The 27017-nt window shown below is 41.4% G+C and overlaps 1 protein-coding gene across 1 annotated transcript in view; it reads left to right on the top strand.

The window, feature by feature from the left end:
* The window catches only part of LOC108551046 (LON peptidase N-terminal domain and RING finger protein 3), a 77154-nt gene that overhangs the window by 7600 nt on the left and 42537 nt on the right, over nt 1-27017 (top strand). The window lies entirely within an intron of this gene.

Consider the following 27017-nt stretch of genomic DNA (forward strand, 5'->3'; position numbering starts at 1 on the left):
GATCATCCATTTCTCGGGATCGAAGGATGCTCTAGTCGATATGGATACACCACGAAGTTAACGCTAATCGACTGTACGCGTTCATGCACCAAAAATGAGAAGTACTCTCGACTCGTTGATCATGGCGCGTTATTGTATGTACTGCGCAAATGTTTGCATTTCGGCAAAAAATATGAGGTAGTTGCTTTCCAGCTTCCTCGACGCAAATATTTGCGAAGAAATTGTTTCGAGCCGATCTTCGATTTCGCTGCATGGTAGTTTGTATTTGACACGAGCAACAATGTTTTCCCAAGTATGAAGGATCGTGATCGAGGAAAAAGATCCCGTTATGGAACATCGTTTGATTAAACATCTTTCGAGATTATATTATTATGTCTCCATTAATCCTGTAATTAATTTCGTTCCGCTGCCATGGTCTCCATGGGAAGAAGGACGACGATAAATTTTCATTACGACGACGCGACTTCGATAATGAGAAGTCAAAGGAGAAATACTCGCAAGACTAAATACCTTTGGTGAATGCGCAAAACATTGACTGTATTTAAATGTTACCTCTCAGTCAAGGGGAAAAGAAACAGCGTGCGATAGCAATTTATGGTAATCGTGCTTAAAGAGGAGAGAAAAACCATTTCCATGATTCATCGAGTAGAGTTGCCTTTTTCAACCAGGTACCGCTGGTAAACGAAGCATTTTGGCATAATTGTTGACCATGCTCGGTGTTCTAACAATGATACACCTTTTAAAGCACTTGGAAAACGGAAAAAAGAAGTGTATACGGCATTTTGAATCATTCCAGAGGATTCTTCCGACGTCTTCGAGAATCACAGAAATGACGTGTTATTTAAGAATACGTTAACAATAATTACGCGAGATTTCAAGAAACTCTTAGAAAACTCTGTCGTGATTGCGTGATTTAATAATTTAAGTATTACCGAGCTTCGTAATTAAAATTTAACTCCATCTGGAAAAAGACTTGCAAGAGTATCATGGTATGTAACGTTACGTAATACCAAGTATTACAAAAATTATAACGACAGAGGCTTTTCTCGTTTCCCGATTTTATTTATCATTGCAAATATCGATCATCGATTTGCAAAAATACGCTGAAAAATCCTGTCATGGTTTTAAAAGGCTTCTCGTTTTCCGATTTTATTTATCATTGCAAATGTCGATCGCCGGTTTGCAAAAAATATGCTGAAAAATCCTGTCATGGTTTTAAAAGGCTTCTCGTTTCCCGATTTTATTTATCATTGCGAATACCGGTCACCGGTTTGCAATAATACGCTGAAGAAAAATCCTGCCATAATTTTAAAAGGCTTCTCGTTTTCCGATTTGATTTATCATCTCGAATACCGATCACCAGTTTGCAAAAATACGCAGAAGAAAAATCTTGCCATATTCTGAAAGGCTTCTAGTTCCCCGATTTTATTTATCATTGCAAATATCGATCACCGGTTTGCCGAAGAAAAATTCTGCCATGTTCCGAGAGGCTTCTAGTTCGTGGATTTTATTTATCATAAAAATCCGCTGAAAAATCCTGTCTGTTCCGATTTTATTTATCCTTATAGAAACCGTCTTATTTTCGTGCATATTCCAGCAACTTCGTTCAGCATTCGCGGAATGCACGATTTAATCGTTCAAGATTCTTATTTTTATACTCGGTGTCCGTACCGCGGGACCTTCTGCGTGAAACGTAATCTGCGATGACGAAGATAACGAGGACGATCTCGGCAAGGACGATTAGTCACGAAGCATGGATTACGTGTTATCGCGACTACGCGTCATTGTTCCCGGTAATCGTTTGCCAACGGTATCGGAAAGCCAAGTTCCACGGCTGGTGGAGTACCACCGTGAGAAAACGCACGAGGAACATCTGTCGGCTGTCTATGAAGCAACGCGGAATTTTTCACGTCGTCCAACATAACCGTACTTTTCCTCGCGAATAGCTCTGTCACTCCTCGCGACGATCTCGTTAAAATTACCATTTTACTCGTGACACGAACCTAACCATCTTCGAAATCGGATAAACCTGTCCGATTTGAGAGCACGGAATGGCAGGCGAGCTTGAACGAGCACGAGCCTCGAAGAAATTTAATTTAATTTGCTAATATAATTAATTAATTAGGTTACGCAACGAAAGAGTGGAAAATGTGCGATACTGATTACGAGCACGTTCATGTGCCACGAGACGTAATCTTTCCGTCCTCTAGGGTACTAATCCCTCGGCAAAGCGCATTTAGAGACATCGGTTAACCAAATTCGTAGACGGCATAACTCGGCAAGTCACGTTGCATAATGCGGATTCCGAGAGCCGTGGATGTGTGTGGTCCGAATAAAGAAGGATTGTTTTAATGCGTGGAAGAAGTAAACGAAGTGTCCTTCGCTAGCTGCGCGAGATTTATAATTTAAGAAATACACGCCAGTCTAACCGTGATCGTTCAGCGAACGATTCAGACGTAGCAGACCGTGTTAACGTGCCAGCAGAGAATCGTAGTTTCACCGAAATTAACGAAACCCGATGGAAAGCGAGCTCGATTAATCCTCGTTAAATGGAGAGATAAAATTCAAAAATTTGATTATATCACACGCTCGAGCAGCATGCACTCGATGCCAACACCGACAACAAATTTAATCTGCCATCGGCAAACGTATAATTAAGCATATCTGCTAATTATCATCTCCTCGGCGCGAATGAAACTCTGCTCAGCGTAATCCGATTCAGGTGTGTTCCATCGAAGTGTCATTCGGGAAAGAAACACCGATCACGAGTCGATCGATGCAACGCGAGATTCGTGCAACGATATGCAGGTATTATTTCGAGTGGTGTGTCAAGCTAGAAATATCCCGCGTTCTATAAAAGGAGCTTTCCGTGTATGCCTCGAACCATCGCGGACTCGCACACGGACGCATCTCGCTTTTTAATTTATCCCGCTCGTGTCACGGGACCAATATGGCCGCCGCTTAATGGCCGATGGTGCACCATCGCATGGTCGTGTAACGCTGGACAGGCTGCTCGCCGGCGTGCAGCCGGGAGTATCGAAATTACGTAAGCGGTGGCGACGCAGAAACTAAATTTAAAGAAGCAAAAACGAATCGCGTAGTCGAGGCGGCATGAGCCATCTGCGATCGGTACGCGTACCCCGAACGCTCGTTTCCACCGTTGCACCTGCACCGTCCACCTGGCCTTTTCGCCGGTTATGCACGCTTTAATTTCTCCCTCGACCAAACCGACCCAACCATCTCTCGTGCTGCAAGAGGAAACGTTGCACTCCTTTCAGGAGACGTTGCGTGCCTGACGAATCGATTTCCGCTTGGTCGATCTTTGCTCGATCGCGTGCAAATGAAGTCGATGCCGATGTGATTGTTCTTCCTTTTTCCATCCTTTTTCCATCCTTTTTCCATCCTTTTTCCATCCTCGTCTTTTTAGGGTTCGACGATCTTTGATACACGAAGAGGATCGATTCGCGAGACTTTGTTAGTGTTGGGCCCTTAACGCTTTCATTGCCACGCACCTTTTATATAGTACGCTCAGGGGGTCACGATAAAATTTAAAATCAAACAATATAACAAAAAAAAAATGATGTAAATTATTAATATTTTCTATTCAAAATTCTCTATTTACTTACGTTCTTCGAGTATTCAAAAATTGGAATTTAAAAAATTAAATTTATTATCACCGGACATTGATGATCACTGTGGTAATCAACGCGTTAACAGCAAATTATTGTATTAATGTCTTTTATGCAAAATTCTCTGTTTATTTACGTTCTTCAAATTTTCAAAAAATGGTTAGAATAAAAGAAATATAAATTTAAAAAATTAGTATCGTCGAAGACTGTTATGATGACTACCATGGCTTCACTGAGGAGACCAACACCGGTCACCGATGCCCACCATAGTAATCAACGTGTTTAAAATCGGAAGCTTTTCGATCCTTTGCTTGTTTTTTATCCTTTTTTAAGATCGAAGTACCGGGATTGTGTTTATTAGTCTAGCGAGGAAACGAGGGTTCGATTGGTTATGTAATTGGTTATTGGTATAGCAGAGTATCTGGATGATTCTTTATCTGAATAACGTTATCTGGGGTTCCTAGAAGTAGACCAATAAATCAGCTATCGGCGGACGAAAATTTACCAAGCTTGGGAGTAACGATTCCCAACGATACTTGACTTAAAATATCCACATTGTCTATTCCTCCTCGTTCAGATTTAAAGAATATTTCAAAATCCTTGAAATTATTTATCGCGCAATTTTCTTTCCACGTTCGGATCGATCACGAATCGAGGCAGATAGCGTTTGATTCCCCGCGAATATCTAAACTAACGCTGCGGTGCGTGCCTCGTGACCCGGTTTCGATGAAAGAAATTAATCGCGCTTATCCACGATTTAAGTTGCGAAATGCAATTACGCTCTCGCGCGTTTTCAATCGAGAAGACTAATTACTGCTCACGCTCGATCGCGAAGATAAGGAACGGCTGGTGAGAATCATATTTTAATTAAAACGAATCGCGTACGTTGCCGCATGAAAGGTTCGAGTTGCCATTGTCTCTTCGTTGACCGCGATAAGGTTGATCGATGGTTATTGGATCGGTTGAAAGAAATTGTTCGCGAATTCCAAGGAAGCTACGCAACGAGAAGCATTCGCCGTGCGTGATCATTGTCTTCGAGGTATTTTCGAATCGTTGGTATCCCGCTACTGCAAAGTGTGCTATAATTATCGTTCGAGTGCAAGCTGCACTTTATATAGTATGCAGCTCGTGGGTGCTTTCGATGACAGGCACGGACCGGGGACAAAGGTGTTGTAGTAAAATTCAATAGCGAAGTAAACTCTACATTCCAGCGATGTGAAGACGATCCATTCCCCTGCGTGTTCTGTCTTTTGTCTCCAGTCTTCTGAAGACGACTTTTCACCTGCGTGGCCCTAAACAGGCCAGTTCTAACCATTCGCCCGTTCAATGAAGATCTATACAGTTTTCCCACAGTTTTCCACTGACTACTATTCCTTTGCGTCAGAACCCCTTTAACAAAAGGTTCCGCAGCTTTCGAAGCATATCCGATTTTCGTACGAAAAAGTGGTGGGAAAAATTTAGGATATACGATTCTGGAAAAATATATTTACTTTGGGGAAAAATAAATAGAACGATAGGTGAGATGGTTAATTTTAGACAACGTTGTTCATTCCAAATATGAAATAGTAACGTCAGAGAGATAAGCTTGAGATTATTTTTATAAATAGTGAAATATAAAATAAACGTAAATATACATGGAAGTCATTGATGGAACTATTATTATATGGGCAATTACTAGTCTAGTGATAAAAGAAATCGTATCGCCGATGATGGAGTTTATCTCGAGAAATCTCTAAATCCATTTTGAGAAGTCACATAAGTCCACTTGAAAACGAGTTACCGATCTCGATTAGTCTGGAAAGTTATCTTCGCGCTTTCGTCGTAATCATACTTTTTTCGTATTCTTGCAGTAATGACGGAAGAAACGGGAGAACCTCGAAGCGGTCTTAAATTATGGTCTTCGATATGAACGCAAACGCTAAATTTTAATATGTACAAATTAAATTATTACACGTTTTAATACCTCGTATAGAAGTTAGACTTCTCCAGAAAACCACGTGGCTTACAATTAGAAGTTACGTAACCATATCTCTATATTTGCCTAATTTTATTGTACTTGCTTATGGCTGTTCTATTATATGCTAATAATATTTTCTCTCTCCATTAATACAAATTTCACTCATATTCCATTGGCATCGAATTGTATTCCATTATACCAAAATGGGACAATATTTTCATAGCTGTTATTATTTCTCACGTCTATTAAAGTAAAATGGCGAATTATAATTCTCATCTTTCACGAGAGAAGAATATTTTCATCCTGTCATAGGATCGAAAGATCTCTGTATATCTGTTATTAATTCTCGTATTTTTCATTAGAATCAAAAATCAGTGACGGATAATAATTTCCATTTTTCACCAGCGAGCAAAATTCTGGTCACGCAGAAGGTTGAGAGATGAAAGAATCGTGGCGATCCCAAAGCAAAGGTGTTCAAGGCAGGCTTATTATGTAATAACAGTATCGAGCCCGGTGCGTTTATCGTGCGTTCCCTCTCATTTTTTCTCCCCGCCACTCTCCTCGCCCAGCGGTGTACGATAAGCGTTACAGGATTACTACGTAGCTCCCACGGACTTTGTTATGCGCAAAGTAAACACGAGCACGTTCCCGATGGCCATTGTTCGCGAGATCGCGGATCGAGGGAGAGTCAATCGCGTATCATCGCGTCTGCGAGATCGTCTAACCGCGTGGATCGTGGTCTTTGTTCGAATTCGCGCGGGGAACAACGCCACCATGCGTATTTTATCTTTTTCTATGGAATTCAGGTATTCGTTGCTAGGATTTCCGGGGAAGAGACTATGGCCTGTAATCACGCGGTCGATTTTCCGATTTTCATCGAGGGATGATTCACCCTCTGCGCCATCTTGTGCTCGCGGATGTATCGAGTGTCGAGTAACAAAATTTCGAAAATTCGAGACGACTCAAGAACTCGAAATTACTCGTTACGCGATACGCCTGTGACGCGTGTAGTTTGTTTTTCGGTGTTAAACATGATCAAATAAGGAGATCTACTAGGTGACTTTCTTGGATCTCCTTTAGATTGTCAGTCCGCCTAGATAATGGTATTTGTCTTGTTTGAGTTTGCGTTGAACTATTTGCTGTGGATATAACGCGTGTAAATCATGTTCGTTTTTAAGTATGTGAATAAATTTGGAAGTCGTTACTGGGAAATACTTGTAATTCATTTTTTTATTTCAGTTATCAGTTCGTTGTAAATAATAATAAGTCTTCGAAGGGATTTGTTTTGGAGTTCAATCATTCGTTATTAATACGGGTTTACTTTTGCTCGAACGATTAAATTTGGAAATCGTTGTTTCCTTAGATTTCTTTTCTAGGTTGTTAGCTCGTAGATCAATTTTTTTCAGCGATCTGTATCACCGTTCAACTATTCCCTGCGATTATTCAGCTTTTATCGTTCTTCGTCGTTCACTCTCACGCCCGAGATAAACCCTCTGGCGAGAGTTCGCTTCTGTCATTTCGTTCTAGTTTTCAACACGGAACGAACAATCCAGGGCTTTTTAGACAGTTATGTAAACCGTTTGTTGTAACTAGTTATCCGTAGTATCGCGTTCTACCACCTCGAGATATGAAATTACTATCCCTCGATATCACAGAAATACAAACCACTCTATTCCTTTATCGACATTGTCCTAAATCGATTTACCTTTTCCCGGTTTTAAAAAGAAAATTCCGTATTTTAGCATCGATAAAAAATATACTTACATCTCGAAAATTAAAACGGAAGGATAATTATTGTTCAAATAAAAATGATTCAGAATTTCATTCTTCTTCGAAATCATCGAGATCGGTTCACTCGATCTGCAGTTTTCCAAATTTTATATTTCTCTCGAAAGATGGATTTCTTATCGAAGTAAATAAATAAATAAATAAATAATAAATTACTAAATAAATTCGCAGTATTTCTTACAAAGTCGGAGAGAAGAATAAAAGTATTTAGGATAAAGTAAATTAAACTTCCACCCTTATTTACACCATTCCTCCCGTATTTTAAACGCGAGGCGAACGTTCGACTATTCTTTTCGCGTGGAATCGCTTGCCGCGATCAATCAGCTTCTACGGTTTCGCTCTGTTTCCGTATGCAAAGTAAACATTCGCGGAGTCTTCGCTATGAGCGAATCCCTTGTTGCAATCAATCAGTCTCTCTATCTAATTTGCTTCTCCATTTCATTCTCTACCCCGATTTGTCTTACTTCGCGCTAAAATACGAACGTCCAAGAGCTCGTCCTCGAATTATCCCGGCGCGAGGTAAGAGTAGTCTCGGCTATATCGAGCGATAAATTACTCATAGACGACACCGATTTCACTGGAATAAGCGTTTTTCGCCGATCCACCGATTCGATACCCCGTGTTCACCGTGAAATTCCAGGCGTGCCGGCGACGTGCAATTTGCAGCACGATTCGCTCCTTCTCTCCATTTGCTCCACGCACGGTGCGCCTTTCATGGAAAACGCGAATCGCGTTGCAGGCTCAATTTCACGCGTCTCTTCGCTCCGGTTCTCGAGCAGCTCCTCTCGCTCGTTTCTCGCAATAAGAAACGCGAGAAAATCGCTGGGTAAACCCGACCGTGCTTGCTCCCGGAGACGCGTACTTCGTTTCGGAAGCTTGAGCAGGGTGTAGGTGTCAGCGTGAAGCCAGGAAGTTGCATCGGGGCGAGTCGGGACATCAGACGATGGTTTCGCGACCACGGGGATTCCATTGTTCGAAAAGAGAATGGGGTCGTTGAAAGAAATTTAACGAAGAGGAACCGGTAATTGGAACACGTGGACCGGTAGTTCGCGATGATAGAAGTTGGATTTCTATCGGACAAATGGTAGCGGTATAACGATGGTAGATATCGGGGAAAGAATTGTGGGATTAATGCTAAATAAATCCCACGCAGACAGAGATCTGCTCGTGTAACAAACGACTCCTTTTAAATAACAAAACAGATTTATTTAAATTAAAATAGTACACTATGTTTCCTGGAACACGAACTCTAACTCTCAAACACACGATTTTCTAGTCACTAAGACTCGACTGCGCGTATTTTGTTTCCCCCGCACCTTTGCACCCTTATTTAACCCTTTGCCTTACGATTTAAGATTCGTTAGCGTGGTTCCAAGACGTAAATAAATCTATCTTAAGTTGTACCAATCAAATACGACTTATGTGGGGCGTCGTACCTATTAGAACAGTATAATTCGGGAGAAGTTAACAATGAAGGTTAATAATTAAAGTGGAGAACATCGACAAACCATGGACGTGTCACGTGGTGTTTACATTTGGGCCGGTCGACGCACCACGAGCCAGGCCCGTGATAGTCAGTTTTGGTCCGATCGATGTACCACGGGCCAGGCTCGTGATAATCAGTTTTGGCTCGAAAACCTGACCACGAGTCTCGCACGTGGTTGTAGGCCAAAGTGTTAAAGTTTAACACTCTCTCTTTTCACACACAAGCTCTCTTCGTTGATCACTCATTTCGCCCTCGTTGGGCCAGGTACTCCAGACACTCGGACGCATTCCTAGACTTTGGTTCATTGCTTACACTCGACTCGGTCATAAATATCTCATCCGTGCAATCCTTGCACGCGGTCACTTGTTCATCCGTTCACGCACTATAGACATCACACTCTTGATACCATTTCCTCTGCTAGAGTTCTTCAGAATTATGCCAAATATTTTGCTCGAATCGCAATTTTTCTAAATTCTTCGAAAATATATATAAATCTGCAAATAAGGAGACGTTTAAAACGAGTGTTATTTTCCCGATTGTATGTTGTAAAGCAACCTTTCCGTTTGGATTTATAGGTGCATAGAATCGTCTAGCTTCCTCTGCACGTGGAGCAGGTTAAAATTGGTCAGACGTATTTTGATCATTCGAATGTGCGAAGTAACGGGAATATTTGGAAATAAACAGTGGAAATAAACGCGACGTGGGAGGTACGTCGAGAATAATGATCAAAATAAATTCATACATCGTATGCTCGATTTGATCTTCGTGGTTATAGAGTGTTCGACAATGTTAATAACGTACAATATCTAACTTGTAAGACCTTGTCGAATATTCTGTAAGTACACGCACGTTTGATAGCCCTATCGAGCATTTCGTGATAAGCAGAGTCGTAAGAGTGGAAAGATCAATGACCAAACATCCATAAATTGAATCATCTTTCTCGTAAACGATCAGATAGAAGCCACCGAAACGCAATACACTCTAGAGCACGAATCCGAGATTAAATCGAACACACGTTTAGCAGAACTTACTTCGTGGTTCTAATTCGTTCTCGAAATGCTTGAAACGTAACTTATCACGCTGAATCTCGGCACTTTGACCGTAACGCGAAAGAGCACGCTGTCCACACTTTGGCTATGGTGTGCATCGAGCACCAGATTTAACTCGGAGAACAACGGGGTACCGCATTATCGCACAGAAAGGGTCAACTCTAATTCGGTTCCTATTAACACGTGGGTCCGCCATACGCGTGCACACCGACTCGAATGCGAAATGCAAATTAAACGTCACGAGACTTCGCACGAAACTTTTCTAATAATACGCAAAGCACTCGGAGAAAGTTTTACAATTTACCGTACACCTCTGACATAAAAATCGTTGCCTCCCAACGTAAATAACGAAACTCCTGTGAACGGTGAGTATGAAATTCTCGACCCGTCTCTCAGTGGTTAGGATCTTGTTTTTAATTTTTAAAATTTTGTACTTGGCTCCTTGTATTATCATATCGAGTCACAGTCGTAACAAGGATCGCGATTTCTAATATTCTGACGATTATTCGAAATACAAAACAAATATAATCAATAATTCGATCAATAATCAAGTATTTATTTATTTATTTATTTATCTTAACGGGTAATAATTCTTTGGTAACAAGGAAAATAATAATATAGTACAGAGTCATCTAGAGTTGTTGTTAGTCGAGTAAAGGAACAATATACTATGCATAAAATGAGAGGGTGAACAGAACAAATTTAAAAATTGGGAGAAACGGTTAATCCTTTGCACTCGAGAGACGCCTCTCAGTCGCCATTTAATCAGATTCTAAAGATCGATGTTAATTATTATATCAAATCTAAAATTACTCAACGATGCGTGGAATGTCGAGGTAAAATAATTCCACGTCTTAATTTGCATACGATTTCTTATTTACCGTTTTAAAAATATCCTAGACTTTATGGCAGAAGATCTTCGAATTACTATTTTTAAGGGTTAACGTTACCCTTTTGCACTCGAGGATTTTCTGGCTAAAGAAGGGTGCGAGTTGAAAAATTTTCTGCTATAAGCCTGATAATATTTCTTGAGCAGTAAATGAGAAATCGTAAATAACACGTAGAATTATTTAATTTCGATAACTCGCCCACTGTTTTAAATTTGATATATTGATTAATATCGAGCTTCGAAATTTTATCAAATGGCGACTGAAAGACGTCTCTCGAGTGCTGTTAAGGGTTAATAAAAATTCTGTTGAAACAGTTGTAGTGACCGTAAAGGTACTTGTGCTGCTCCTGTTTCAAAAAATTACGGTATTTTAAAGATACATGGTATGCATCTAATTAAACATACCTAAAATTTGGGAACAGTTAATGATGCCATTAAATAAATAAATATAATATCATAAAAATAATATAATAAGAAAAACAAACATTTCAATACTATACGGGATTTACAACAGAAAATAATTCATGGTATTTTAATAGTTTCTAAAAAGAATCATACGTCAAGGTGTTAAAATACGGAAATCTAGGTATGTGACACAGGCACTGAGACAAAAGAAATTTCATGATCCATATACATATACGTCGTACTCGTTAGAAATTTTCGTTTACGGTATCGAGAGACTAGTCTACAATATCGTGTGAGAATTTTCGCCTAGAATATCCTGTTAGGCTTCGCGGTAAGGAAATCGAGCCAAACATCATGAGTCGAGAGGCGTGGTTCGTAGCTAGGGTCTAACGTAAACACAGGTCAGGCTCCTGAATTCTCGCCGATGTCCTTCTACCTCGGTTACGTGTTATTCTTGAAACGAGTCGACGTGTGTCCGACTTCGCTGTTGACTATGGCCCGGGCATCGGAACCTGAATCGTAAGGTAAGAGGTTCGAGGCCTTTAAAACGCGAACGTGTATCTACGCGACGACGAATTTCTGGTACATATTCGATCGAGGTACATCGTTGATCGATACGAGTCACGATTTCGCCCGTATCTCTGGCGATAACCGCGCGTTCCGCTCGTGGTAGCGGCCGAGGAACGGATCGAGGCACGCGGAACTGCGACGCGTCGCGAGTCGTGGCGTGTGGAGGCGAGTGGAGGCGAGCGAAGGCGAGTCGGCCGCGCGTGTATGGACCCCTGCCAAATTCGGCACGCTTTGCTCCTTCTTACCTTTATCTCGGTTGGAAAGGCGGCGGCGGGAGGACGTGGCCGCGAATTCTAAAGACCGCCAGGGACCAAGGACGCACCCGTGGTGTTCAAGTGATTCGCAAAGAGAGCAACGGGAACGCGACACAGCCGTGTCAGGGCCACGATCAACCGGAGGCCGTGGACGCGCGCCGCTGGAAACGGGGCCTCGCGAATTTCCCCACCGTCTTCGCGTTTACCGACGTTTAACACTGCAAACTACCAACCCAATCAAAATCACTGGTCCCGGAATTTTCCTTTTTGCAATCACCGAACACGTACACCTGCTTTAAGAATAAAATTGGTATCAACTCAACAGATCAGAACTGTGATCAATATAATCACTCGTATTCATCGTATCGCTGAAATTACCATAATCTGTGCACGTTATATTTAGGTACCCATTAAAGATCGGTAGTTTTAGTGTTAACCCTCTTACCTTCGAATCGTTTCCGGTTCCTCGCGAGTCGCGAAGCTCCTCCGACCGAGAGACTATCACATTGCGAAAAGAAATCGCGTATCAACGTTAAACCGTGAACGAAGGAACGAAAGAAAGGAATTTCAGAGAAAATATCGATAAATTTATTATACGCGTATTATATAAAAAATCACGTAGTCGTATGAGCAAAGCGACTTAATTACAAGGTTAAAATTGGCCAGGTAATCCATGATAGGATTAACGTCGAGTATCTAGTCAGTGTAGTCAGTTGCCATTCGAGTTTCGAGACTAGAGAAAATGATCGATAAAGCGATTTTTCCTGTTTTAAGAGATTTAATACCGTGTTGCTAGATATTCATCTTTTTTTCTGTTTTTTTCTTTGCGGTTATTCTGCATTCGTGATGGGAATAATTGCATGTATCAGATTGACAGGAATTAATAGTTCTGAATCAATCGATTGATTCAAAGTTCGAAATTGACAGTACAATTATATACGTACATGATAATAATTAAATTGGTATGGCAATGGTAATGGCAACCTGACCCAAACCTACCATGACCGGTTACATGACCGGTAGGTGGAAAAATAAGCGGAGATTCTTAAAAAGAAATATTGAAAAATTAGTTATGTAGATATTAGAAGAAAAATCGCTTAAACGAGAAATTAAAGCGATAATTAAAATTTTAAAAGTAGGTTTTAGTGTTTCTTCCAGTATTAAGTCTGAATATCCTATTTAAAATATATGGAGTGTTCTTTCATCGCGACACAATTGTCTTCTTAAATACTCTGCAAAATCACTTGCAACTTGTACTCGTGTCTGAGTAGCGTCAACATCTCTGACAAGTGAAACGAGAAACCGGGTTACAAATTAGGACGAAATTCCTGAATTTCGGGTGAAAAGGAAAATTGAACGGGAAGGAGGAACCGTGAGACGAGAAATTAGTTCGCTAAATCGATTGCAAGGGAGCTGCGTGATACGCGTTTCAGCAAATAGGACGGCGATCTGCAATCGCACGAAAATACCGTACGGTATACGAAAAGAGTGAGTCGTTTATTCGGAATGTATTTTCGTGGTACGCGCCCATGCGCACTTACATTCGAGCATGAAAATACGATCTGACTCATTTGGTTTTCCTAATGAGATTTTCACGATACGACGACAACTTACATAAGTTTCCCACCCCGTCATCGTGGCTGATACGTAATTTCTTTCGCGAAAGCTCACGATACGCCCTTGATATCGCGATATAGCCGCTGTCGCGCAAGAACAGCAGCTTCTTTATGGAGACCCGCTATATAGCTGTCTTTATTATTTAAAGTCCGAACCGAAGCGGTCTCGTGTGCGAAATTTTTAGAATTTCTTTTCGCCACTGCTCTAACGTATAGCGTATAATATTTACGTAAGGCTTTATATAACGTATTATTAGACTATCGATTCGCGTGGGCCGTGTATTTGCAAGCATAAATTCGGCATTCGGAAATAATAAGAAATTAGCAGAGTATTCTATTTAACACCACCGCGTTCTCGTACACCGTATAAATAGCGTCGAGATATTTGCATAAATTATTAAAAAGAATACGCAGGCTTTTAACTCCATTTTTTATCATTATCACCATTTGGGAATTAAAACGGCAGGTAGAACGAGAGATTAAGTCTCGTGGAATTTTTTTAACCAGTATTTTTGATCGCGTTAGGGTTAAAGGTTCGTTTCGATAAACCGATCTCGCATTTAAAAATAAAGATTTATTTAAAAATAAAGTCGGGTGAAAATTGGTTTCCGAGTAGGTCGGTGTTCGTGGAATTAGGTGTGAAATATCGGTCTATGAATATTCTAAAATCTATTGTTTCAACGTTAGGCCACTTTCCATCTTACGCGCCGGTGCAAAGAAAGGATTATGCCAACGACATTTCGCCACTTCATCGTGGTGCACGCAACGAGGCGACGAGCATTCTGACTCATTTTGTTTTCTCGATAAGTTTGTCACGTCCCTACAAATAGCGTTATGTAAACCTGTAACGCGCCTCGTATACGATATTTCTCGTTTGGATTACTCTTTGATGTACAGTGTCGGACAAAAGTCTTAGACCGTCTACGCGATAGTACATCTTGATTGTTGGTAAGAGAGCGTGCAACTTCAGGTCGAACTTATCCTCCTTATCTCGATAATATTATCGAGTATACTGCTAAGAGGTAACTAATTTACAACCGGTTCGTTGTCTTTTAAATCGGTTAAATATTTTTTCCAAACACGATCGATATATCCGAAATGATCGTCGCGTAGGAAAATAAATCGATCTCAATTTAGTCGAGAGAAAAATATAATGTCGATAATAACGATGTTTGCGAGATTATTTCAGTGATTATAAGTCACTTTTATTCCGTTATACTTTCTCATGGAACGAGTTTTTCAAGCGTGCATCAGGCTTCACATAGTACATCGTTAAATTACTATTACAGTGGAAGCTCGATTAACCGAGCCAGCTTTCAACTGCAAAATATTCATATTTCATTGAATATTTCAATATAGACGATCATTCTTTGTATGAAAATAGCGTTATTTAATCATTAGGAAAATGCAATTACTCGATCAGTTAGGTTATATTGGTTACACTGTATATTTCTTCCAGTAATGTTCGATTCGTAGGATAAATATTGCTATAAAATGATAAATAATAAAATAGTAGTATAAATAGGGAGCAAAAATAATAAAGAATAAAATAGTAGGCTAATTAGTGGTATAAAATAAGAAATAATAAAATAGTAACATAAATGGTATAAAATAATAACCGATATATGACCGATATATATTATATTTTAATACATAATCGATATATTTAGATATATTTAGATAGCTAGAAATTTTTGTCCACACCTGTATCGTCCGCATTATTCCCAGCCCGCGGACAGTCATCGTCACTCGCAAGCAATTTTCGGGTCACGTGCGTTCAATTATCGCGTGGCGTCTCCATAACTACTTCGGCTCTAGACGAATCGTCATAATCGTCCATCTTCGCAAATATCCCTGGAACAATCCTGCGTCGCGTAATTCTTCGCTAATGCGAAATGCAAAAATAAAACGCATCTTCAATATCTCAACCAATCCCGTTTAACTCTTCGAGGTACACGATATATATAAAAAAAAAAACTCAAGTTGCACAAAATTACAAAGTGAGACATACATAATCCCATTATGCAAGTGTTTTAAACGAAAATCATCGAAGCGCATCTCCTTTCCAAAACAAAATGGCACTTTGCAGACAATGCAGGACCAGAAAGTGCGAACTTTCTTTTTCTTCATTCTGTAAAACGCAAACTGCAGTGGACCCTCGACTATCGCACACAATTGGTGCGAGTTTGCTGTTTAACAATTATATATTTATTACAAATTACAATATGCACACGTCGCAAAAAGATTACAACGATTAGGTATGCGTGATGAAATTTCTTTTAATACTATTATTATCTCGTCATTTTCACGCTTTTCGTAACAGACTGACTCTTCTCACAACATATTGACTCTGACCTGTAACAATTGCACGCATTCTGTGTTCCACTCGCACTTCCAAAAACATACATATCTATCACATTCGTGCTATCACTGAACCACACACACTCGCATTGACACTAATAAAATCAAATGCACAATTGGTTCCTAACAGTGTGTGCGAATGTGGAATATTAGAAAGTAGAGGGATGTAACAATTATGCACCAAAAACTATATTTTAAAGTATTCATATATCAATATGTATATATAACAAAGTTAAAGAGGCGTGTTTAAATACTTTCTGGTGTTCTTTTTGCAAACTTATCAAGAGTAAGTCGAATATCAGTCTTTTCTTCTTTTCTTGAGAGAAAGGTTTAAAAGTATGCAAAATTGTGCGAAAGTCGAGGGCCGCCTGTATCAATTTTTCTATCTAGGTTAAAATATATCCCACAATATGCGTGAAATCCTTTTCATAGATAAAAAGATAAACAAAAGGTGGGACAGGTTTTGAGCCACCTAAGCCCAAATAGCGAATCGATATGGTCGTAATCGCGGTTTATTTTCGCTGTAGCGAAGTCGGATCGCGCGGCAGCGATGGCGGAGAGTAAAAGATTGGAGACGCTCGTAGAGATTCCGCTGGTCGAAAGTGGGTCGCGACCTCGATTCCGCTCCGATGCTACCCATCCGTCAGTCGAAACTCCGATTGTCTCCCGGTTTTCGTGCTATTGCAAATAAACCGGTCGCTACGTTCGTTCTTCCTCGTTATTGGTATTTTCAGTCCCTTTGTTCCGCGCATCGCGAGTCGCTAATTTAGATACGCTCGCGAAACGCGTCTATCGAGCGCTTCCCGGCATCCCGTTTCTTCCTTCGCCATTCCCAGCGGTCGTTACACGCGCCTACGTTTCGTCTCCAGCTTTACCCCGATTCGTGTCCAACCAGTTCTTTTTCCCAGTGCCGAGGTGCTCCGAGTGATTCGATTAAAACCGTGAAACGTAATCGCGAAGCTGGCGGTTCCTAATTAGGCACTCGGAATAGACATTTCGAGTAGCGATATCCTTCTTGCCCATTTTTATTGCAGCTCGATAAATCGGTCGCATATCGTTTAAATTAATTGCCCATAAATCCACCGCCACCCATTAACTTAATGGGTTAATTCAGGATGTAAAAGTGAGTCGCGAGGACTGGCAGCTTTCTATATTTTACGCGATGCTCGTGGCACAAAAAATGATTAATTAAAATTGCTACATGGTTGTTTATTTCGTGTATCACGACTTCCAGAGCCATTTCCATGTCTCGCATTCTTAATTCGCCAATTTTTCGGCAGCACGTAATAGCCCGTGAAAGAGCTGTCCTTGTGTCTTCTTATCGATTGAACAATCTACGTAATACCTTAATTTAGTACCAACCAAATGGACGCGTGTATTCGAACGAAATATCCAATTCGGATCGTGATCGGACCACCTTTGTTTCCCTTTTGGTCACAATAACTCCAGCTTGGAAGGCTTGATTTCCCGCGTTCGAAAGTCCTGGGGTCTCTAAATGAAAGATAATTGGGAATAAAGGAAATAAAAGAAATAAAAGAAATTTTCGAGAATTCTTGAATCTCTAATTGGAAAATAATCGGGGATAAAGGAAATAAAAGAGATTTGCGAAAATTCTGACACGCATAGAGCATTCTAATGCTTCCTCTAGAGGACCTCTAGGGTGCTCGGCGAAAAGAATTCCATTCGCGAGATAACGCTTCGCGACGTATCGACGGCGACTTTCGCAGCTACCCACGCGAGGCAGAATAAGGATTTCAATTAAAAGGATATTCCAGGCGATGTTATCTAATTGGCTGGCTCGTCGCGGCGTTGAGCCGGTCGCGCTCGTATCAACGCTGTTACACCGAGACGCGACACGCCAGACGAACCGGCGTTACATGCACGGCTATCTCCCACGGGTTTTGCCCACGTGGCCGAGAGAGCCAGCCTCCGTGGTCGCGACGAACACGCGTCACGCTTGGTCGGATCCGCGGTATTGTAAATCCGCGGCAGCGCGTTTCGGTTATATAATTACGCCGAACGAAATTAATCCGTCGTGGCGCACGTGATTCGTGTCAAGGCGAGAGTAGCCGCGATGCTTTCCCGCTGTTCTCCCGACGCTTGATCCGCCGAGGAAATCCTCTTTCTCACGCCGACCATGCGATCTCTTCGATATCGATACGAGCTAATCCGTTCGATCGCTGTATCGCGCGATCACCGATTATGGTTCGTTGCTAGACACTGGATAAGCTATATCTTCTTGAGTGACACGGAGATTAGAGACTGGTATTCATTCTCTCCACTCATTTCCAAACATCCAAAACCCGAATCCAAGTTTATTCCTTCTGACGTGACAGTGGAGTCAAAAATGCATCGTAACGAGTAATACACCGAAAAGGAATAAATGTTACAGGTATCAATAATGGCTCAAATACTATTCTAAAAAATATGAACACTTTGACTGCCACATTGGTCATATGTGACCAGCCACAGTTTTTCCTGTGACGCCACGGTGGTCATTGATGACCGGAGCGCTTGAACTACTTACAATTGTAAAAACTGTATGAAAATTGATATTTAGTGCATTTTGAATATAGTCGCTAATTAGAAGATACTTTGAAATAAAAAGTTCCCCTATTGAACAATTGCAAATTTTTATTAGAACGTCGATTATACAATTATTAGAACAAATCTTGCATCTAGCGGTGCAATGTGTTTCCCGCGGCGTCCTGAGCGAAACATATGATTTCGGTGTGGCAGTCAAAGGGTTAACCCTTTGTGGATGGGACTGTTCGAAGTTAACTGTACCATGGAGTCGAGTTGCTGCCACGATAGGCATTTCAAATTGCCAGTGCACATTTCTGCTTAGTCGCTATTTTCGTTGTAGCACTCCAAGATGTCAAATTCTAGACATATGTGGCCACAGGGATGCGTTTACGTGAGATACATATATGGACACCTTAAACACATTCACTCTTGTATCATATTAAATAAACTCTTACATACCTTGTTAACAATTTGACTGCCCTGTACTCTTTATACAGTACACTCAGGTACACAGGGGGCCAGGATAAAATTGCCATTATTCTTACAAAAATTCCAAACTTCTCTATTCATTTACGTTCTTCAAGTATTCAAGAAATGGTTAGAATGAAATAAATATAAATTAAAAAAATTAGTATCGCCGGACACTGGTGACCACCATGGCAGTCAACGTGTTAACTAGTTTATGTTTGTAAAAGGTCGCGGCATCGTCTGAGAACTTCCTCTCAAAGAAGGTTTCTCACGAAACAACTAGACTTCGCGAAGTTTCGCCGCGACTCGACATCTCTGTCTTCATCTTCTTAACTCGCTGTCACCGAAGTCATGTTTCTCGTCTGATGTTCATTTGTCCACGTCTAAGCCAAGATTTCGTGTCATGTCTCGAGACTCTTGATATATTCTATTAGCTTTATTCGTCGAGCAATACTTTGTATCATTTTTAGCCGATAACGAACATCCGTGTACCTCATTTTTGCCACTGTTTTCTCATTAAAGGAAGTCTCCGTCTATTAGATTGACATTCATCAGACTGCCATTTGCATTGGTAATATAATTAGTCGGATGTTAGGCGATTTTGTAGAGCGACGAATTCTCAGACACGATATACGCGTTTGTCTTCGTGTGCAACGTGTACAATGATCGTACTCGCGACAAATGGCGAGTCGAATCGCATCTGCATGCGCAGGCACACCGCGACCGAGCACCGCAATTGGAGTAGAATTCGAGCGAGCATCGGCTAACAAACGATCCCTTCCAGGGCAGAGAAGCACGGGCATAGCAATGAATCTTTCGCCTAACCAAGACCTTCGACCGCGTGCTTTGGCCAAGAATATCGATTCGTAGATAATAGCCTCGGTACTGATCTTAGAGCTCTGTGTTTGCTCAGCGTGCTTCTTGCAACTGCTAAAGACGTGCAGACGAATTCGTTTTCTTCACAGACGTTTCGAATAAACTGAGATCAAGGATGATCGATGTACTCTGGTGTAGATGAATCGATCACGATGAAGGATTTGCGGATTATAACACGTCGTGCCTTAACAGTGGGCTTTTCGTTTGGACAGCGTCGGTCAATGGGACTGACAGTATCAAAGTTAAAAAATAAACGTAGGATCGTTTTTGGGTGGATTGACTTAAGATAGTATCGTTGGCTTCTTAATGGAATAAAACAAGCTTGTAAATAGATTGACAGTGGCTAGTTATGAAACAAGAGAGATTCACTATGGGGCCCACTTTTCTGATTTTTCTTAAAACTGACTCTTACTGCTGACTTTCGGAAACTGATTTTCAAAACTGCAACTGATGGACTGTCTCTGCACACACTGTCTTTCCAAACCGTCTTTGCACACTATCCTTTCATGCCCATGCACCCTTACTTTTAACCATTCATTCTGTTCTCTTCCATGCTCAGGTTTTCTTTCTTAATCATGCCCTTTCTCAGGTGCTTTAACCATTCTGGATACAGACTCTATCATAAACATTCTTTACAGTCGATTCTCTTGCACGCGGTCACTTTTGTTCTAAGCCCAAACACTCTTCACAGTCCTTTGGGACCTCACTCATTCCATTCCTATATAAATGTAGTAATTTTAATGATATTTATCGAAATAAAAATATAGTTTGTTTTTGCATGTATTGCAAAACGTGACGACTCTTTTAGTCAAATTTCTGACTCTCTTTTGATTCCGAATAGCGTTGAATTTTTGTCGTAACTTCGGAAAGAACACAGCAATATCGGTGCCGGACTCAACGCGTTAAATTCGGCTTCTCTACTTTCTCAGTGGGAAATTCGTCTGTTTTATCGAGCCATCAGCTACGAATAAATTTTTCCGGACAATCTCGTAAACGAATAATGTCGTTCTCTGTCTAAGTATTAATTTATAGGTACATATAAAGTGTCATCGTAAATCCTGACACGTAAACGTAAAACAAAATTCAGCCACTTTTTATTAGTCAAACTGAACCTTCCTTTCCATCGTGTCAACTACTCTAAGCGTCTTCTTAAAAATAATTTACTATTCCGAAGATCGATCGATCTGCTTTTACGCCTTTATGAATTGTTGCTAACAAACCATGTCATATTGTTCCTTTGCTCGTTTCGTATTTTGATCTAACGTCACGTATAATATAACAAAATTAAATATTAACGTGTATCAAAAATTAAGTATTACTCAGTCATCGCGAATTTCAGTGGGCGCCATCAATCCTTGTCGTGCACCAAATATTTCTCCTCTTTCTTCCACGATCCCTTCGTGGCTCGCTCTGTTTCTCTGTCCCCGGAAATACCTTAAATTGCAGTCGTACAGTCTGCGAGCTAGGCATTCGCCGGCTTTGGAATATCCTCCGGGGAAGGATAACGATCGACGTCGATTAGAAAATACGCGGGGATGGCTAAACTAGCGATGGGAATCTAGGAAAAGCAACGTTTGTCTGCAAACGGTATGATCGATGGACGCACGTTCACCGACAATGCATCCCATTGGTACACATTTCATAACGTGGCTATTGGGCAATCGATTCCCTGTCCGGCTGATCCACGCGATTTTCTGTCTCCTCTTGCGACATCGATCATGAAACAGTCGTGCAAATACGACGCTTCATCGCCAGTTACCACGTGCGCACAATCGGGTGGCCATTATAAAATTATCGAGAAGATGGGGACTTGATCGCGTTCGAATTAATTTGAAATCGATATTTACGTCGATAGTGATCTACTTTCCTCGAGATTTTAATATCTGCGAATTTTTTGGACTAAATTCTTTGTTCCTAAGCAAAGATTTTCCTCGTTCTTTGGAATACAGCAATTTCTAATGTCTTTGAAAAGTATATAGGTATATCGTTGGTACTCTCTTTGTCGCTTTACAGTTCCGTTGCGTTCATTTAGAATGACGAGAAAGCAGAGATATTTTATTTTTTATTTTTTTTTTATCGCTTTTGAATATTTATGCGCGACAAGACAGCGTGTTTGTTTCCAGAGATCCTAAGCATTGTACTGGATTTAAAGTTTAGCTTCACCGGTTACTAATCTTATTCGTGCTGTAACATTCAGGCCATTTCATCACAATTTCGTCACAATTTCACAAGGCTTAGCCCCGTTTTGAGAAACAGGTACGTAGAACCGGCTTTCGTTTCCGGTCTGAAATTCTTCATTCGCGTAGCAGTCTATTCACATGACTGCCACTTACTAATATCATAGGTATACGTCTATTTACTCTACCGATTTCCTTCTTTTTATTTTCTTTCTTGTACACGCGCGCTAACAAATTCTCATATTATCATGACGATCGTTTACACTGAAAAATATTACGTTATTGACAGAAATTTCGTGAAAATACATAGCCAACTGCTGAAGAAAGATGGAGTGATTTTCAAGTTTGTTGCCTTTCGAGAAAATCACGTCTGAACGAATGACCCAGTTTCCGCGACATACAACCAAAGTATCCTGCGGTAATTTCGTCAGCTATTCGTCAGATTGCGCCTTGATGCTGAACGAGCGGAGAGGTCAAGCTGAATCATCGATTATCAAGAAAGCTAGACGTTAAGCGAGAATTCCGTTGAATCGGGCACAATCAAAATCACATCGGGAGACTGCGACCCTGTTTGATTGGTCAAGAAATCCCGAGGTCCCTCGAAATATTTCGAAGAATGCGAATCGTGATTCACAGAACGCCTGAGTCATCGTGGAGACGAGTTGGAGGTAGAAAACTCTTGGAAGAGCAACGATAGAATGACGGAGGGTCCTCTTCCTCCACGTCGAACATCGTGGATACTTTGAAATAATATTGGAACGTGAAAAATGGAAAAGTTGGTTAGATACAGGTGTACTTAACACACAAACGCGTATTCCAATTGGAGACATACATAATCGAGGATATGGTTAACGATAAATTATATTTATTACGTTTTTATTAAGGGAAACTCCTGTCAGTCGCTGCATGTCATACAGAGTATGTTCCACGTGTAATTATGCGACCCTCGTTCTGTGCCTATGAATATTCCAGTAAATTATATCTATTACGGTACCCAGATAATTTCTCGTTGCACTAAATATAGAAATAATCGAGATTTCGAGTAATCAATCGAAATAGTTGCGCAGGGAAAATGATCGTAGAGGCTTCAAATATCAGACATTTAAATTTCCCCAATTTTTGTCAAATCAGAAATTCGTTCAATGAAAATCCTATATCGAGATTATAAAATACCGTATAGAATATCTTCGCGATCTGCAAGGTTTTTGAGACCCAAATATCCTTCCATGTTATTCGAATCTTGGCAATACAAATTTATAGTCGTAATCTGAAACCCATTTGTACCTAGGGGCCTTTCAAACGTCGTTTATAGGACTGCGAGATCATTAGATATCGTCTGGCACGATTGAAAAGTCGTTAGATCTTAAGATCATTAGGTATCGCCTAGCGTGATTCAAAACTCGTTGGACCTTAGATCTTAGAACTTCATCTACGTAGCCTCCAGGTTCGCGGGACTCTGTCTACTACGACCGAGGTCGTTGGACCTCGTCCAACGCGTCTGAGATCATCCTCTACCGGTGGAACTCATCCTCATAGGGTTCCAAATTGTCCAACTCTTTCGTGATTCGTCGTCGAGTACCGTACCCTAAAACTTACGCTATCCGTGTCTTTGATCATCCCTCAGATCCCCGTTCAGGCCTGGCAGCTCCAAGGTTATGACATGCCGATTCCTCCGCCTTCCGGTAGTTCCTGCCCCGATGTTACGGTCCGGGAATCTCGCCAAGCAGACTTTCTTTTCTCCGAGCTTATGCAAACCATATACTCCTGAACACATCTACCTCTTACTCCGTCCTGATAGATTACCTTCTCGACAGATATTAATGATAGATTACTTTCCGATAGATTAACCGAGCTATATACGCTTTTCGTCCATATTCGTCGCACTGCGACTATCGAATTCTCGTGTCACTCCTAACGCAAACGTCCCATTAAAATCATGCACGATTCCTGTTACTCGATGCAGATTTGCCGGAATTTTGCGATCGTAGAGGCTCTATCGCGTTTTTAGTATCTCCACGATACGAGACGTAGCACGTAATTGGTCCGTATCGATCGGTCGAAGAGCAGAGGATGACAGAGCGGAAGGGCAGAGCACGTGGAAAGACTGTGTCGGTGCGGAAACGGGCAAATCGATCGGGATTGGAAGGTGTCGCGGGCCGGAAGCGCGTGTCGCCCACTCGTTACCACCGAATCGAATTACGTAAGAGGTCCGTTGAAGTTCTTACTCATTGGTCGGGTCGCGAAACGCGCGCGCCCCGATGCGTGATTCATCTTTTAATCCGGTGACTGGCTGTTCACGGTGAATAACGTCGGGTCGAGTTATTTTCAAACGAGCGTCCTGACCGATCCTCCTAATCGAAACGATCCGAGGGCGATCGACCGACCACGATAGAGGGAACGCGTTCCCTGTCCCGATTCGGATCTACGAATAGATCTCGCGTGGACGTTCAACGAACAAACCCGATGATTAATCGGTCGAAACGAAAAGGCTGGTTCGAAGTGAAACTGACGCGGTCGTCGTGCTTCATCGGCACACCAGGCTAATGACGATGAAATCCTCCTTCATCTATCGGTCCAACAACCGTTCGTCCATCTGTTTGTAGAGAAATGGGGTCAACGATCGTCGAATCTCGATGGGACGATGTATTCTACGCGACTGAAGCGACAGCCCTGTGATTATCTGCGTTTCACAGTACTATATTTGCACGCATATGCAATGTTTATGTTAAGGGGTTATAACGCAAAGGAATACTAGTCAGTGGAAACTGTGGCAAAACTGTATAAATCTTTATTAAACGGATCAACGGTTAGAACTGACCTGTTTAGAGCCCCTAAACCTGTAAGGGATTGCCCCCACATCGCTGGGATGTAGAGTTTACTTTACTATTTAGTTTTTACTACGACAGTTTACGTAGTTACCTTCCAGTGGAAACTATCCCTTAGAAGATTATTGCCTAGATTTCCATTTGTTTTTGTTCAAATTTCAATGCTTCAGCAGTGTTTTTGAACATTTCTGACAGTAATCTCGTATCCGTGTTTCATTGCCGAGATATAATTTTTCGAAGTCAGTCGAGAATCAACTAAAGATTCACAGAACGGTCATTCTGTCGCGTTCCAAGTGCTAGCAACGAGGGAAAAGAGAATGGCAAAGGAAAAGGAGGGTATAGAGTGAAAAAATGGCTAACCAGGAAAAGATCCGACAAGGAAGCACCAAGTGGCACAGCCAAGGAGAGACACGAGCTGCGCAATAAAAAGAACGACTATAAAATAAAGCGAAACATTCACCGTTTAATTATCGAGCGCTTTCGGAGCGAGTCATCGAATCGAATCACCGAAGCCAATTAAACCTGTCGTCCGTTCACCGCGTTCATCCTCCAGCGAATCGATCACTCCACGCTCCAAACTCCTATTCTCTCGCGAGGCAAAAACCATCTTCGAAGAAGGAAAGTTCCCGGACCGATCGGCGTCGATCAGACGACTTTAATTAGCATCCGCGGTTTCGAGAGAACCGGCAACCCATCAAACGAAAACTAGCCGGATTGGGCAGATTTTCAATCGATTCGCCGGCAGAACTGAGCTACACACGGTCGTTATTGGTAATTCTACTCGTCTGCGCTCGTTTTTCTCCCATCATCGCGAACGTCCGCGATTGCAAGGGAAAAATATCGTTAGCCCCAGTTGGACTGGACGTAAACGGGCATCAGCTTCTTTCCGCCATTTATGGTCACCGGTCTAACGCGTGTGTGCGTTCTTGCTAACCCATTCCGCGCTTTTTGGCGTTGCGATGGTGCAATGTGTCGCAAGCGTGCAGCAATTGCGTTGGGATCCAGGCTTGCGTTTGCGCGGAATGAACGCGGACGGCGAAGTTTGGAAAATGGAACACAGCGGAGACTTTCGAAATTGTCCAAGCCACTTTGTGTACGGGTGGCGATTAGCGGAGGCGTTTCCGTGGCATGTGGTCAGCCTGAGAGTGGAACACGTGTCTCTTGTTACGTAAATGAGACACATGGGTTCCCGTGACCCGAGACTGCGATTCTTGGGCCACCTCTTTGGCGAACGGGAATGCAGGGTTGGCTGCGTCGAAGCTAGATGAAAGCAAGAAAAGTATCGTCAGTTTTATAGCAGAAAATTTTTCAACTCGTACCCTTCTTTAGCCAGTAAATTGTCGAGCGCAAAGGGTTAATAGACGGAATGACTTGGAGGTTTTTCGTGTCATTATTATCATTTAATTAACGAGTTTAACCCTTCCACAGTGTGATAAAATTACAAATTCGGGTCCAAAAAATGTAAAAAGACGCCTTTTATATGTATCTTCTCAGTAATTAGTCCGTGTACAGTACCTGTGACACTTTGTCCATGACTGTCACGGCTTAAACTGTCAATGTATACGTTGCCAATATCCTGTTACAACGATTCGATCTAGTTTACGATACGATCCATCGAATCGCGAAAATTTTACGGTCTCGGGATTCGAGATCCACGTTACTCGAGCTATCGAATAATTTTGATTCGATCATCGGGAGAATCCGAAAGTTAAAGATTCCAAGCATTCGTTGGTTATGATTAAAGGGTAGCTCGAAGGAGGCTCTAAATCGAGATGAAAGTCGGAATTATCGTGGTAGAATGCAGATGATATCGGCGTGATTAATTGCCTCGAGATACAACTTTCTACTTCGACGCGAAAAAGCGTCTAGACTGCTGGCTAAACGAAATTCTGATACGGTTCTGATATTAATTTATCGCTAGGCTCTTTTCCAGCGATCTCCGAAGTTACGAATCGCTTTTGCGATTTAGCTGCTTGGAAAATAATTCGCTGTAAAACAAAATTTCAATTCTCTTCGATAAACCTTTGCCAACCGTGTACACGTCTTTCTAACCTCGCGAATCTACGTTCGACAAATCGCATCGTTATCGCGATTCAAATCGAGCAAAAATAATTTTAAAAGAATTGCGAATTACGTGGATC

This window comes from Eufriesea mexicana, unplaced genomic scaffold (genome assembly GCF_001483705.2).
Source record: "Eufriesea mexicana isolate 0111107269 unplaced genomic scaffold, ASM148370v2 scaffold3661, whole genome shotgun sequence".
Classification (NCBI taxonomy): domain Eukaryota; kingdom Metazoa; phylum Arthropoda; class Insecta; order Hymenoptera; family Apidae; genus Eufriesea; species Eufriesea mexicana.